We start from the raw sequence: 15,111 nt of genomic DNA, 5'->3' as shown, positions 1-15,111 counted from the left end.
TGTTATGACCATGATGAAATCGTCCATTTTCTATGGACAACATTGAGGGCCTGGCCATTTGGACATGCCGTGTTTATGTATTCGATCGAAATTAATGGAGCAGACCTGCGGCGGAGCTATTCGGAAGAGCGGGTTCCCTGGAAAGAGGGAACCCTATTATGACCATGATGAAGCTGCCATTTTTATGGACAAGACTTGAGGGCCTCATTTGTGTATGGCCTCTTTATATCTTATTTTAGACCATACCCTTAACCTAAACCAAAACCTAAACTTAACCTAACCTAAACCTAACCTTAACCTCTTATAACCTAAACCTATTAACCTAAACCTTAAAACCCAAACCTAAACCCCATCCAGAACCCAACCCAACCTAAACCTACACCTTAACCTATTCTAAATTTCCTTAAACCTATAACTTAAACCAAACTTAAATTAAACCCAAAACCTAAACCTTAACCTTATACCTAAACCTATAACCTAAACCAAAACCTAAACCTAAAACCTTAACCTTATAACCTAAACCTCAACCTTAACTTAAACCTAAACCTTAACCTAAACCTATAACCTTAACCTATAACCTAAAAACCTAAACCTAAACCTTAACCTAAAACTCAATTCCCTAAACCTTAAACCTAACCTAACCTAATCTAACCCCTAAACCTAAACCTAAACCTAAACTTAAAACCCAAACATAAACCCGAACCCAACCCAAACTGATTTCCTAAACCTAAACCTTAACCTATTCTAATTTCCCAACCTCTACCTTATAACCTAAACCTAAACCTAAACCTAAACCTTAAAACCTTAAACCTAAATCTAATAACCTAAACCTAAACTAAACCTTAACCTATAAACCTAAACCTTAACCTAAACCTAAACCTTAACCTAAACCTAAACCTTAAACCTAAAACCTAAACCTATAACCTAAACCTAAATCAAAACCATTATAACCAAAACCAAAACCTATAATCCTAAACCTAAACCTTTCTCCCAAAACCTATAACCCAAATCAAAACCTAAACCTAAACCTAATAAAACTAAACCTAAACCAAAACCTATAACCTAAACCAAACCAAAACCTATCCCTAAACCCGAACCCATTCCTAAACCAAACCTATAACCTAAACCGTTAAACCCTTAAACCTAAACCAAAACCCTATAACCTAAACCAAACCTAAACCTAAAACCAAAACCTAAAACCTAAACCTAAAATCTAAACCTAAATCAAAACTAAATCCCAAAACCAAATCCCAAACCCAAACCTAAACCTAAACCTAAACCTAAAAATAAACCCAAACCTAAACCTAAACCCAAATCCCTAAACCTAAACCTAAACCTAAATCCAAAACCTACCCCATAATCTAAATCCCTAAACCCTTAACCTTAAATAAACCTTAATCTAAACCTAAACCTAAACCTAAAATTATTCTCAAATCCCAAAACCTATAACCTAAACCTAACCCTTCCCTAAACCTATAACCTAAACTCAATTCCCTAAACCTAAACCTAGACCTAAACCTATTCTCAATTCCCTAAACCTATAGCTTATAACCAAAACTTAAACCTTAACCTAAACCTTAACCTAAACCTATAACCTATAGCCTTAACCTAAACTTGTAACCTATAACCTAAATATAAACCTAAAACCTAAATGTATTCTCAAATCCCTAAACCTAAACCTACACCTAATCCTAATCTCAACTACCTAACCTAAACCTAAACCTAAACTTAAAAATCCAAACCTAAACCCGATCTCGAACCCGAACCCGATTTCCTAAACCTAAACCTTAACTTATTCTCAATTCCCTAAACCTATAGCTTAAAACCTAAACCTTCACCAAAACCTAAACCTAAACCAATAACCTATAACCTAAACCTAAACCTAAAACCAAAATGTATTCTCAAATCCCTAAACCTAAACCTACACCGAATCCTAATCTCAACTCCCTAACCTAAACCTAAACCAAATCCTTAAACCTAAATCTAAACCTTAACCTAAACCTATAACCTATAGCCTTAACCTAAACCTGTAACCTATAACCTAAATATAAACCTAAAACCTAAATGTATTCTCAAATCCCTAAACCTAAACCTACACCTAATCCTAATCTCAACTCCCTAATCTAAACCTAAACCTAAACTTAAAAAACAAAACCTAAACCTGATCCCGAACCCGAACCTGATTTCCTAAACCTAAACCTTAACCTATTCTCAATTCCCTAAACCTATAGCTTATAACCTAAACTTAAACCTAAACATAAACCTTAACCTAAACCTTAACCTATAGCCTTAACCTAAACCCGTAACCTATAACCTAAACCTAAACCTAAAACCTAAATGTATTCTTAAATCCCTAAACCTAAACCTACACCTAATCCTAATCTAAACTCCCTAACCTAAACCTAAACCTAAACTTGATAACCCAAACCTAAACCCGATCTCGAACCCGAACCCGATTTCCTAAACCTAAACCTTAACCTATTCTCAATTCCCTAAACCTATTGCTTATAACCTAAACCGAAACCTAAACCTATACCTTAACCTAAACCTAAACCTAAACCTATAACCTATAACCTAAACATAAACCTAAAACCTAAATGTATTCTCAAATCCCTTAACCTAAACCTACACCTAATCCTAATCTAAACTCTAACCTAAACCTAAACCTAAACTTAAACCCAAACCTAAACCCGATCCCGAACCCGAATCCGAACCCGAATCTGAATCCCTAAACCCTAAGCCTAAACCTAAACCTAAACCTAAGCTTATAACCTAAACCTATACCAAAACCTAAACCTTAACCTAAACCTATAACCTACAACCTAAATGTAAACCTAAAACCTAAATGTATTCTCAACTCCCTAACCTAAACCTAAACCTAAACTTGAAAACTCAAACCTAAACCCGATCCCGAACCCGAACCCGATTTCCTAAACCTAAACCTTAACCTATTCTCAATTCCCTAAACCTATAGCTTAAAACCTAAACTTAAACCTAAACCTTAACCTAAACCTTAACCTAAACCTATAACCTAAACCTAAACCTAAACCTAAACCTTAACCTATAACCAAAACCCAAACCCAAAACCTAAATGTATTCTCAAATCCTTAAACATAAATCTAAACCTTAACCTAAACCTATAACCTATAGCCTTAACCTAAAACTGTAACCTATAACCTAAATATAAACCTAAAACCTAAATGTATTCTCAAATCCCTAAACCTAAACCTACACCTAATCCTAATCTCAACTCCCTAAACTAAACCTAAACCTAAACTTCAAAACCCAAACCTAAACCCGATCCCGAACCCGAATCCGATTTCCTAAACCTAAACCTTAACCTATTCTCAATTCCCTAAACCTATAGCTTATAACCTAAACTTAAACCTAAACATAAACCTTAACCTAAACCTATAACCTATAGCCTTAACCTAAACCTGTAACCTATAACCTAAATATAAACCTAAAACGTAAATGTATTCTCAAATCCCTAAACTTAAACCTACACCTAATCCTAATCTCAACTCCCTAACCTAAACCTAAACCTAAACTTGAAAACTAAAACCTAAACCCGATCCCGAACCCGAACCCGATTTCCTAAACGTAAACCTTATACTATTCTCAATTCTCTAAACCTATTGCTTATAACCTAAACCAAAACCTAAACCTATACCTAAACCTAAACCTAAACCTAAACCTATAACCTATAACCTAAACATAAACCTAAAACCTAAAAATGTATTCTCAAATCCCTAAACCTAAACCTACACCTAATCCTAATCTAAACTCCCTAACCTAAACCTAAACCTAAACTTGATAACCCAAACCTAAACCCGATCCCGAACCCGAATTCGATTTTCTAAACCTAAACCTTAACCTATTCTCAATTCCCTAAACCCATTGCTTATAACCTAAACCGAAACCTAAACCTATACCTTAACCTAAATCTACAACATATAACCTAAACATAAACCTAAAACCTAAATGTATTCTCAACTCCCTAACCTAAACCTAAACCTAAACTTAAAAACTCAAACCTAAACGTGATCCCGAACCCGAACCCGATTTCCTAAACCTAAACCTTAACCTATTCTCAATTCCCTAAACCTATAGCTTAAAACCTAAACTTAAACCTAAACCTTAACCTAAACCTTAACCTAAACCTATAACCTATAGCATAAACCTAAACCTAAACCTAAAACTGTAACCTATAACCAAAACCTAAACCCAAAACCTAAATGTATTCTCAAATCCTTAAACCTAAATCTAAACCTTAACCTAAACCTATAACCTATAGCCTTAACCTAAACCTGTAACCTATAACCTAAATATAAACCTAAAACCTAAATGTATTCTCAAATCCCTAAACCTAAACCTACACCTAATCCTAATCCTAATCTCAACTCCCTAATCTAAACCTAAACCTAAACTTAAAAAACAAAACCTAAACCTGATCCCGAACCCGAACCTGATTTCCTAAACCTAAACCTTAACCTATTCTCAATTCCCTAAACCTATAGCTTATAACCTAAACTTAAACCTAAACATAAACCTTAACCTAAACCTATAACCTATAGTCTTAACCTAAACCTGTAACCTATAACCTAAATATAAACCTAAAACGTAAATGTATTCTCAAATCCCTAAACTTAAACCTACACCTAATCCTAATCTCAACTCCCTAACCTAAACCTAAACCTAAACTTGAAAACTAAAACCTAAACCCGATCCCGAACCCGAACCCGATTTCCTAAACGTAAACCTTATACTATTCTCAATTCTCTAAACCTATTGCTTATAACCTAAACCGAAACCTAAACCTATACCTAAACCTAAACCTAAACCTAAACCTATAACCTATAACCTAAACATAAACCTAAAACCTAAAAATGTATTCTCAAATCCATAAACCTAAACCTACACCTAATCCTAATCTAAACTCCCTAACCTAAACCTAAACCTAAACTTGATAACCCAAACCTAAACCCGATCCCGAACCCGAATCCGATTTTCTAAACCTAAACCTTAACCTATTCTCAATTCCCTAAACCCATTGCTTATAACCTAAACCGAAACCTAAACCTATACCTTAACCTAAATCTATAACCTATAACCTAAACATAAACCTAAAACCTAAATGTATTCTCAACTCCCTAACCTAAACCTAAACCTAAACTTAAAAACTCAAACCTAAACGTGATCCCGAACCCGAAACCGATTTCCTAAACCTAAACCTTAACCTATTCTCAATTTCCTAAACCTATAGCTTATAACCTAAACCTAAACCTAAACCTAAACATAAAACCTAAATGTATTCTCAAATCCTTAAAACTAAACCTACACCTAATCCTAATCTCAACTCCCTAACCTAAACCTAAACCTAAACTTGAAAACTCAAACCTAAACCCGATCCCGAACCCGAACCCGATTTCCTAAACCTAAACCTTAACATATTCTCAATTCCTTAAACCTATAGCTTAAAACCTAAACTTAAACCTAAACCTTAACCTAAACCTTAACCTAAACCTATAACCTATAGCATAAACCTAAACCTAAACCTAAACCTGTAACCTATAACATAAACCTAAACCCAAAACCTTAATGTATTCTCAAATCCTTAAACCTAAATCTAAACCTTAACCTAAACCTATAACCTATAGCCTTAACCTAAACCTGTAACCTATAACCTAAATATAAACCTAAAACCTAAATGTATTCTCAAATCCCTAAACCTAAACCTACACGTAATCCTAATCTCAATTCCCTAATCTAAACCTAAACCTAAACTTGAAAACCAAAACTTAAACCTGATCCCGAACCCGAACCTGATTTCCTAAACCTAAACCTTAACCTATTCTCAATTCCCTAAACCTATAGCTTATAACCTAAACTTAAACCTAAACATAAACCTTAACCTAAACCTATGACCTATAGCCTTAACCTAAACCTGTAACCTATAACCTAAATATAAACCTAAAACTTAAATGTATTCTCAAATCCTTAAACTTAAACTTACACCTAATCCTAATCTCAACTCCCTAACCTAAACCTAAACTTAAACTTGAAAACTAAATCCTAAACCCGATCCCGAACCCGAACCCGATTTCCTAAACCTAAACCTTAACCTAAACCTATAACCTATAGCATAAACCTAAACCTAGACCTAAACCTGTAACCTATAACCTAAACCTAAAACCTAAATGTATTCTCAAATCCTTAAACCTAAACCTAAACCTTAACCTAAACCTATAACCTATAGCCTTAACCTAAACCTATAACCTATAACCTAAACCTAAACCTAAAACCTAAATGTATTCTCAAATCCCTAAACCTAAACCTATACCTAATCCTAATCTCAACTCCCTAACCTAAACCTAAACCTAAACTTGAAAATTCAAACCTAAACCCGATCCTGAATCCGAACCTGATTTCCTAAACGTAAACCTTATACTATTCTCAATTCCCTAAACCTATTGCTTATAACCTAAACCGAAACCTAAACTTATACCTAAACCTAAACCTATAACCTATAACCTAAACATAAACCTAAAACCTAAAAATGTATTCTCAAATCCCTAAACCTAAACCTACACTTAATCCTAATCTAAACTCCCTAACCTAAACCTACACTTAATCCTAATCTAAACTCCCTAACCTAAACCTAAACCTAAACTTGATAACCCAAACCTAAACCCGATTCCGAACCCGAACCCGATTTTCTAAACCTAAACCTTAACCTATTCTCAATTCCCTAAACCTATTGCTTATAACCTAAACCGAAACCTAAACCTATACCTAAACCTAAACTTAAACCTATACCTATAACCTATAACCTAAACCTAAACCTAAAACCTAAATGTATTCTCAAATCCCTAAACCCAAACCTACACCTAATCCTAATCTCAACTCCCTAACCTAAACCTAAACCTAAACTTGAAAACTCAAACCTAAACCCGATCCCGAACCCAAAACCGATTTCCTAAACCTAAACATTAATGTATTCTCAAATCTCTAAACTTAAACCTACACCTAATCCTAATCTCAACTCACTAACCTAAATCTAAACCTAAACATGAAAACCAAAACCTAAACCCTATCCTGAGCCCGAACCCGATTTCCTAAACCTAAACCTTAACCTATTCTCAATTCCCTAAACCTATACCTTAACCTAAACCTATAACCTATAACCTAAACATAAACCTAAAACCTAAATGTATTCTCAAATTCCTAAACCTAAACCTACACCTAATCCTAATCTCAACTCCCTAACCTAAACCTAAACCCGATCCCGAACCTATTGGAAGGGTTGAATGTACCATGCATGTGATAGAATAGAAGATATTTGTCCGGTAAACCAAGTATTTTAGTCTAAGTCCGTCTCTGTTGAGAGACAGAGAAGCATGCCCACCTGTCCACCTTTGCACATGTGTTATGGGCCTAAACTCTAAATGGTCGATGGGATGCAACACTCCATGATAACTCTTAGGGACCAATTTTCATCTTGATCCAAAACTTTGGTGGGCCATAGCAAAGAGAAATGCAAATTAAGGGAAGAAATTATTTTCTTTGGCCATGGCCACCAAAGTTTTGGATCAAGGTAAAAGTTAGGCCGTAAGAGGTTTCATAGGGTGCTAAATTACATGGACCATTCAGATTTTGGGATGACAATCACATGTGATGAATTGGGCTATATATATAGTTTAGCTAGCAAATAACTTCTATTTTATCATGTGCATGTGATATCCAACCCTTCTAATACTTATATATGGTGCTGAATTATTTTTTTTCAGGTGAAAGACAAAAAGAAAATTGTTGCTGATTTTTTTCTTTTTTAATTTATGATGTTAAACTTATATGTATTTATGTGTGGATGAATGCAATGTGGATAAGATTGCTTGTGTTTGGATGGATGTAGTTTATGTTTGGATGAATGTAGTTTATGTTGGATTTACGTAGTTTGGGTTTAGATGGATGTAGTATTTGTTTGGATGAATGTAGTTTATGCTGGATTTACATAGTTTAGGTTTAGATGGATGTGAATGTGAATATGATGAAATATATTATATAACAGGTGTATATCAGGAAGAATATGATGATGTAACAGGTGTATATTGACCCTCTTATAAGGGACGGTCCATGACAGTCCTTTTTAAGGACGGTCCGTGGCCGTCCTTTAAAGGCCCATAAGAGACGGACCATGACAGTCCTTTTTAAGGACGGTCCATGACCGTCCTTTTAAAGGACGGTCTATGGCCGTCCTTTGAAGGCCCATAAGAGACGGACCATGATAGTCCTTTCTAAGGACGGTCCATGACTGTCCTTTTAAAGGACGGTCTATGGCCGTCCTTTGAAGGCTCATTACAGACGGTCTACGACAGTCTTTTTTAAGGACGGTCCATGACCGTCCTGTAAACAGTCTTTTTTAAGGACTGTCCATGACCGTCTTGTAAAGGCTCGTAAGAGACTGTCCAAGACCGTCCTTTTTAAGGACGGTTTACGACCGTCCTTTTTTAGGACGGTCCATGACCGTCCTTTTTTCGTCAATAAAAATGACGGTTTTCAACCGTCCTTTAAGTAATACGACACGTCAAAATTTGACGGCCCTTGCGACGGTCCATGACCGTCCTTTTTAGTCATTTAAGACGGTTTTGGACCGTCCTTTTTTTGCAGTTTTGGCGTAGTGGTCGAGCAGAAGCCCAGTTCCTGAGTTCTAACGCATCACTTATGCAACATAGATAATGATGATTAAATGTTGTCTGTATTAGCACATTAAACATGAATGAGATTATACTAAATCAGCGTATCATACTCCAAAGACAATTATATTACATAAGCAGAAGACTGTGATAGATATATAATGCATATAAGTGGTGAGTCCCCAGAATATCAACATGTCGTCAGGTTAAATAATTACATGTATAGTTCCAAAATATATAAAATGATAAAGTGTAATGTCATCTAATCCATTTCCCAGTAGCCCCGGTGATGCAACTCCAGATCAACATAGACCCGCCAGAGAGTTGCAGATAGGAGAACTCCTCATCGTCATAGAAGGTAGGCTCCGTCTTGTAAGCCTCGTTGTCATTTGCAACTACAATAGAGTCTAGTTGGTGTTTTAAAACACAGTCCCAGAGTGAGAGTGAGTGATCAACTCAGTGGAGCTATAAGGCAAATGTTAACATGTTATCAATTCAATCAAGCAGTAATGATAAAGCGATACAACAATCATGCCCTAAGTACTCTTATTACTGCAAGGATAGAATGCTATAATGATGTATGCCCTCACCTGCACTCCTTCTGTGATATCATTTCACGGTCGCACATGCAACACTCCCGCTGTGCTCAACTCCAACGCTAAAGGCACATGTAATGCGGTGCATGTACGTGATTAGCCAAGTTCTTACTTAGACATACTCATACAGTAAGTTTAAGAAGCTAAGGAACCTCTCTTTATATCATTGACCCAAATAATGATCCATCTAGGGTCGTCAATCCTAATTAGTCGCATATGATGGCAGTTCCAGGTCACTACAGGGAGGCTTGTCACCTCAGCTCAAGCCTAGTTTATACTCGAAGTCACTACAGAAAAGCTTGTCACCTTAGTGCAGTCCTAATGTATACTCGAGGTCACTACGAGAGGCTCGTCACCTGATCGTAGGCCAAAAGCTCGAATACAATGTCTCATACCACCGTATTCAGCTCACGAGTTTGGTTTGCTCCCTGGACACTACGGGGAGGCTCGTCACCCCAGTGTAGGCCGACAGATCGACCACGGTGTCCCATACCACCATGCTCGGCTCATGAGTCTTAGCGGATCGTGGTACCAAGGTTAATGGGCTTTGCACTGGTAAGTGGTACCTTAGATTCAAGCAGTAGCGTCCATACATGGCGAACATACATTATGCCAATCGGGTCACTTGATAAGCTTGACTGGTATGAGTTCCAGTTGAATTAATCGACATGGAGCACATAAGCACTCCGCGTGACCTAACCACTATCGACAAACAACGTACGACTCGAATTCATCGAACGTGTCTTGTGTGGCGAAACGACCTCGACCACTAATTCAGGAATCATTACTGATTGCCTGGACTACGCAGTAGTCCCAATCATATTCAAACACAATAGGCATTCATATGTGATGGTCAAACAGCATGTGACAACCAATTCAAATATAAATCTCATTTGAGCATTTTAACAAACATAGTACACATGTTGTCATACATAAGCATTTCATCCATAAAGCACGTAGTAGTAAGATAGGTTATATGAAGGAAATTATAACTACAGATATGGAAATTGAGAATCATATCTCAACGCCCTAATTAAATACATTCCAACAAGCATTTTCTCATTTAGGCATTTTGTCAAACACTTAGGCTACACATATCAACATACATGTAATAAAGTAGTTATAACATGTATTATAGCAAATCCTTTCACAAAGGATTTTTCACACGTACAACAATCATATATTCTCAATTTATAATCATGGCAAGCACAAATCCTAATTCCATATTCATTCAAACATTTCAATAAACACATGGAATGCATTAAAATCAACATAATTTACATATATGTGTAATATACGAAAAACATCGTATCTAAGCACATGTGATAGTAATAAAGTCAGTCATAAATCATAAGTCAGTCATAAATCATTAGCTGACATTGAAAGCCTTGAAAATCATAACTTAAACATTTATAGTCCACACCTTCTGTCAGTAAATTCATATCGAACTCAGTTCGAACACTACACCTTTGTCTACGACACAATGGCAACCTATATCATGAAATAGGTTAGTAATTTCACCATTTACTCTATTTGGATACCTAAAATAGATTAGGGTTAGTATTTTTTACCCAAGAACGGATTCGAAATCGCCAGTATAGCGACACGGGTGGGATGATTTGCCACGTGGAGCGGTGGGATCGAATCTTAACAACTATCTCTCACTCTCTCACTCTTCTCCTCGCTCTTTCCTTCTCTTTTCTCTCTTCTCTCTCTTAGGGTTTTAAGAATTTGTATGGAATGAGAGAGGGGTGGGTTAAGGCCCTTATATAAGCCCAGAACTGGTGTCAACGGCCCCAGGGTCATGACATACTTAGGTTATAGCCAATGGGTGGCTGTTTCGGGCCAACGGAGCTCATCTGGAGGTCCATTTTCTGCATACGGTGCAGAGAAAGTTCCCTGACAATAGGTCTATGTCAGGTTACGATTTTGGTCTGATCAAATTTATGGATTGACCATGGAGGACCAGTTTCAGTTCAACGATCATCGTTACTCGATCAGGGCCATAAGTGTACTGACATGTGTAGGAAAATTTTCCTGATCCAAGGGTGTAGTTGGGTCAGAATTTGATGGTCTGAAACCTTAAATTTGCCTATAAGTAAATGACCTAAATCACTTAAGTTTGAGTTCATCTTCTAAGATATTAGTTTCTCACACACTTCGCTCTGGGCTCAAGTTGTGCGTTTCTAGACACTATTTGGACTTGATCTCTAAGATGGTTGTCAAACCCAGTAAGACGGTCATAACTATATAGTTTCACGTCAATCGGACTTTTGACGCGCGGTCCAAGTTCGATACGGAGTTTCAAGATGCTCCCGAGAGCAACTGGATTTTGAGATTGATCCTAGGTTTTTAAGTAATGTAGAGTTAGTGATTCTACTGGTTTTGGGTCTTACAGTTCATATAGAAAGTGTTTCAAGCTAATTCACTGAGTAATTTAGTTTAGTACTTAATTAATTTTCGTCTAATTTCTAAAGGATTCAGTCCTTATTGATTTCTGCCTAAGGTGGTACTTGGGTCTTTGTACAAAGTTTTTCGAGACGTTAAAATCTACCCCCCTTAAAGAAAAATTTTATCTTCGAAATTAGTACTTTTTTGTACTCCTCAAGAATCTGAGGGTAGTTCTTATGAATCTCGGCTTCTGTTTCCCAAGTAGCCTCTTCCTCAGTGTAGTGAGTCCACAATACCTTCACAAGCGAGATAACCTTACTGTGCAACACCTACTCCTTCCTGTCTAGAATACGTGTTGGTCGCAGTATATAAGTAGCATCTTCACTCAACTATACCTACTCCCATTTGATAATGTGGGAAGGGTCAGGAATGTATTTCTTCAACGTAGATACGTGAAATACGTGTGCATGCCGGCAAGTGGTGTGGGCAAAGCAAGGCAGTACGCTACCACACCCACTCGATCTAGAATCTGGAATGGGCCAATGAATCTCGGCGTGAGTTTCCCTTCCTTTCCAAACCAGAGGACTCCCTTCATTGGGGAAACCTTTAGGAATATGTGGTCCCTAACCTCAAACTCTAGCGATCACCGCCTCGTATCGGTGTAACTCTTCTAACTGCTTTGCGCTGTCAGAAATCGATGCCAGATAATGTCGATCTTCTCTGAGGTCACCTATACTAACTCTGGGCCAATCAAGCTCTTCTCACCAACCTCTGCCCAGCAATGCATGCTCGACAGGGACGCTCATACATTGCCTCATAGGAAGCCATGCCAATACTGGCCTGAAAGTTGTTGTTATAAGCAAACTCAGCATAAGGAAGACAGTCATCCCAACTGTCCTTAAAATCAAGTACGCAAGTTCGCAACATGTCCTCTAACACCTGATTCACCCATTCCGTCTGCCCGTCAGTCTGTGGATGGAAAGTGGTACTGAACTTCAGTTTCACACCCATTGTTTCCTGGATACAAGTCCAGAAGATAGATGTGAATCGGATGTCTCGGTCTGACACGATCTCCATAGGCACTCTATGCAGACGTACTGTCTCCTTGATGTACAACCTGGCCAAATCATTTGCTGAGTTTAAGACTAATAGGGAGTAAATGAGCTGATTTCGTCAAGCGGTCCACGATCACCCAAATGGAGTCATGCCCCTTCCTCATCTTCGGTAACCCTGATATGAAATCTCATTTCTATTCTGCTATGGGCATGGGCTGAAGCAGTCTAGGAAGTCGGTGATGCTCTACCTTGACCTGCTGGCACATGAGACAACGAGACACATAATCTTCTATGTGGGCCTTCATGTTGTCCCACTAGTACGAACACTTCATATCTTGATACAACTTTGTACTGCTAGGATGTATCGCCATCTTCGAAGCTCTACAGGCGGCATAGGTCTTACACGTGACTGGATGTTGAAGACTTTTAGTCATTGGCTCCACCCCTGCCCGCATGGGTATGCATGTGATGGCCTACGGGCTTTTTAGGGCCATTAGCTTCTCACTACTGTCCGAATAATATATATATATATATATATATATATATTGCCGATGATGGTAGGTCTTATGCATAGTTGGCCATTTGGGCTTGGCTATGTTGCCTTAAATAATAAGCTACCATCGTTGTTGTCAACTTTATATATGGTTGACCGTATAAGCTTCACTGAAGATAATAAATCGATAATTGATATATTACCCCTTCTGTTGTTAATAATATTATTAAATTTGGTCAGAATGGAGTATCAGCTTGCAATAATATCAACTTCGATAATAGAATAATCTTCGTGTCATTGATATGGCGATGGCAGTGGTAGTTTTTTGTTGATTCAACAATAATCATCGGCGCTTGACGATAATATGTTTGAACTTGATATACGGTACACTTGATGATAATATGTTTGAACTTAATATGCTTGGAAATCTGCCTTTTTATTCATTCATGTTTGGGGATGAATACAGGGCTTCGCTTTTTAAAACTATTTCATCTCTTTCTACTTGTCTTGCCCTCTTTTGATTGGGAAGCATTATACCAATAATCTTCATAATCAAAATCACAATGATCTTCAAAGACAATATATCTTGATGCAGCGAATTTTGAAAAATATACTAATGCCTTATCATTGCGCACGGACTATCTGAGATTAGAATTGTCCCCAGCTTCATGAATATATTCATCTTATAGCCTTGCATCTCGATTATGAAGATATGAAATTTTGCTTCAATCAGACTCGTGTGCTCTTATCTCCTTTCTTACATCGTATGCTTTCCTTATGATTATTTCGCCATTATCAATCATGTTTTGTAATATACTCTTTAGCTTGAAGCAATTCTCAGTTCGATGTTCGAGGAAACGATCAAATAGCAATAGTCACTTTCACTTATTTTCTTCATCTCTTTTGGACGTTTTGGTCATGGCAACTTGATCTTCTCTTCTACCGACAATTTGGAAGTATATCATCTTCTTCGAACAATTACCCACTGTAATCCTCGGACTGTCCGAATTCTCTCTTTATTTTCTTGGCTGTATGCTTGTTCATATTTCTCTTATCAGATCTTTTTTGCCCATCTTATCGATTCCTCATTTTTCTTTCTTCTCCAGTGATACTGATTGAAGTTCTTTTGGGATTTCAAAATGTTTGAATTTTATAAGACTCTATTGTTGCAGTGATCTCTTCTATATGGTCAGCCTTTTCGATTAGATCTTGAAAGGTGCGTATATTCAAGCCAATAAGACTCAATGCAATATCTGGTCGTATACATCCTATGCATAGCTTGATTCGTTTTCTTTTTTTCTTTCATCAACTGTAAACTTGGTGCCCCTAAGGTTCCCCATCGACTGATGAATTCTCTGATTTGTTCATCTTCTCTTTGGCGAATAGAAGTTAAGTCATTACCGACTTCTTCAGAAGATGATCCAACAAATCGTGAATTATAACGAGAGTTTTTAATGGAATTTATCGCAGCTAGCGATTCTCTTACCACAAGGGCCTTCCCTTTATCTTTTCAGCTTTTCAAAGGATCTCTTACAAATGTTGCGTTCACAGTTACTTTCTTATCTCTCTTCTCATTCTTTTTCATTACTATCTCACCTTGTTTTATCATCCTTTGCAACATGTCTTTTAGTGTAAAGCAATTTTCCGTTGGATGTCTGATGTAACGATGATAACGACAATATCTTTTATCCTTAGTCATTTCAACTTCTTTTGGACGTCTAGGCTGAGGTAATTGAATAGTCCTGGCAGCCAATAATCGTTCCATCATTGGTATAGCGTCTTCTCTTTCGAAATTGTATTCCTTATTATAGTCGTACGATAGTTATCTTATCATTTGCTCGATCTTTATAATGATTCAAATCTTCTCTCTTGCTTGTTTC

Source organism: Magnolia sinica, chromosome 2 (assembly GCF_029962835.1).
Source record: "Magnolia sinica isolate HGM2019 chromosome 2, MsV1, whole genome shotgun sequence".
Taxonomy (NCBI): Eukaryota; Viridiplantae; Streptophyta; class Magnoliopsida; order Magnoliales; family Magnoliaceae; genus Magnolia; species Magnolia sinica.
This window is presented reverse-complemented; position numbering follows the sequence as displayed.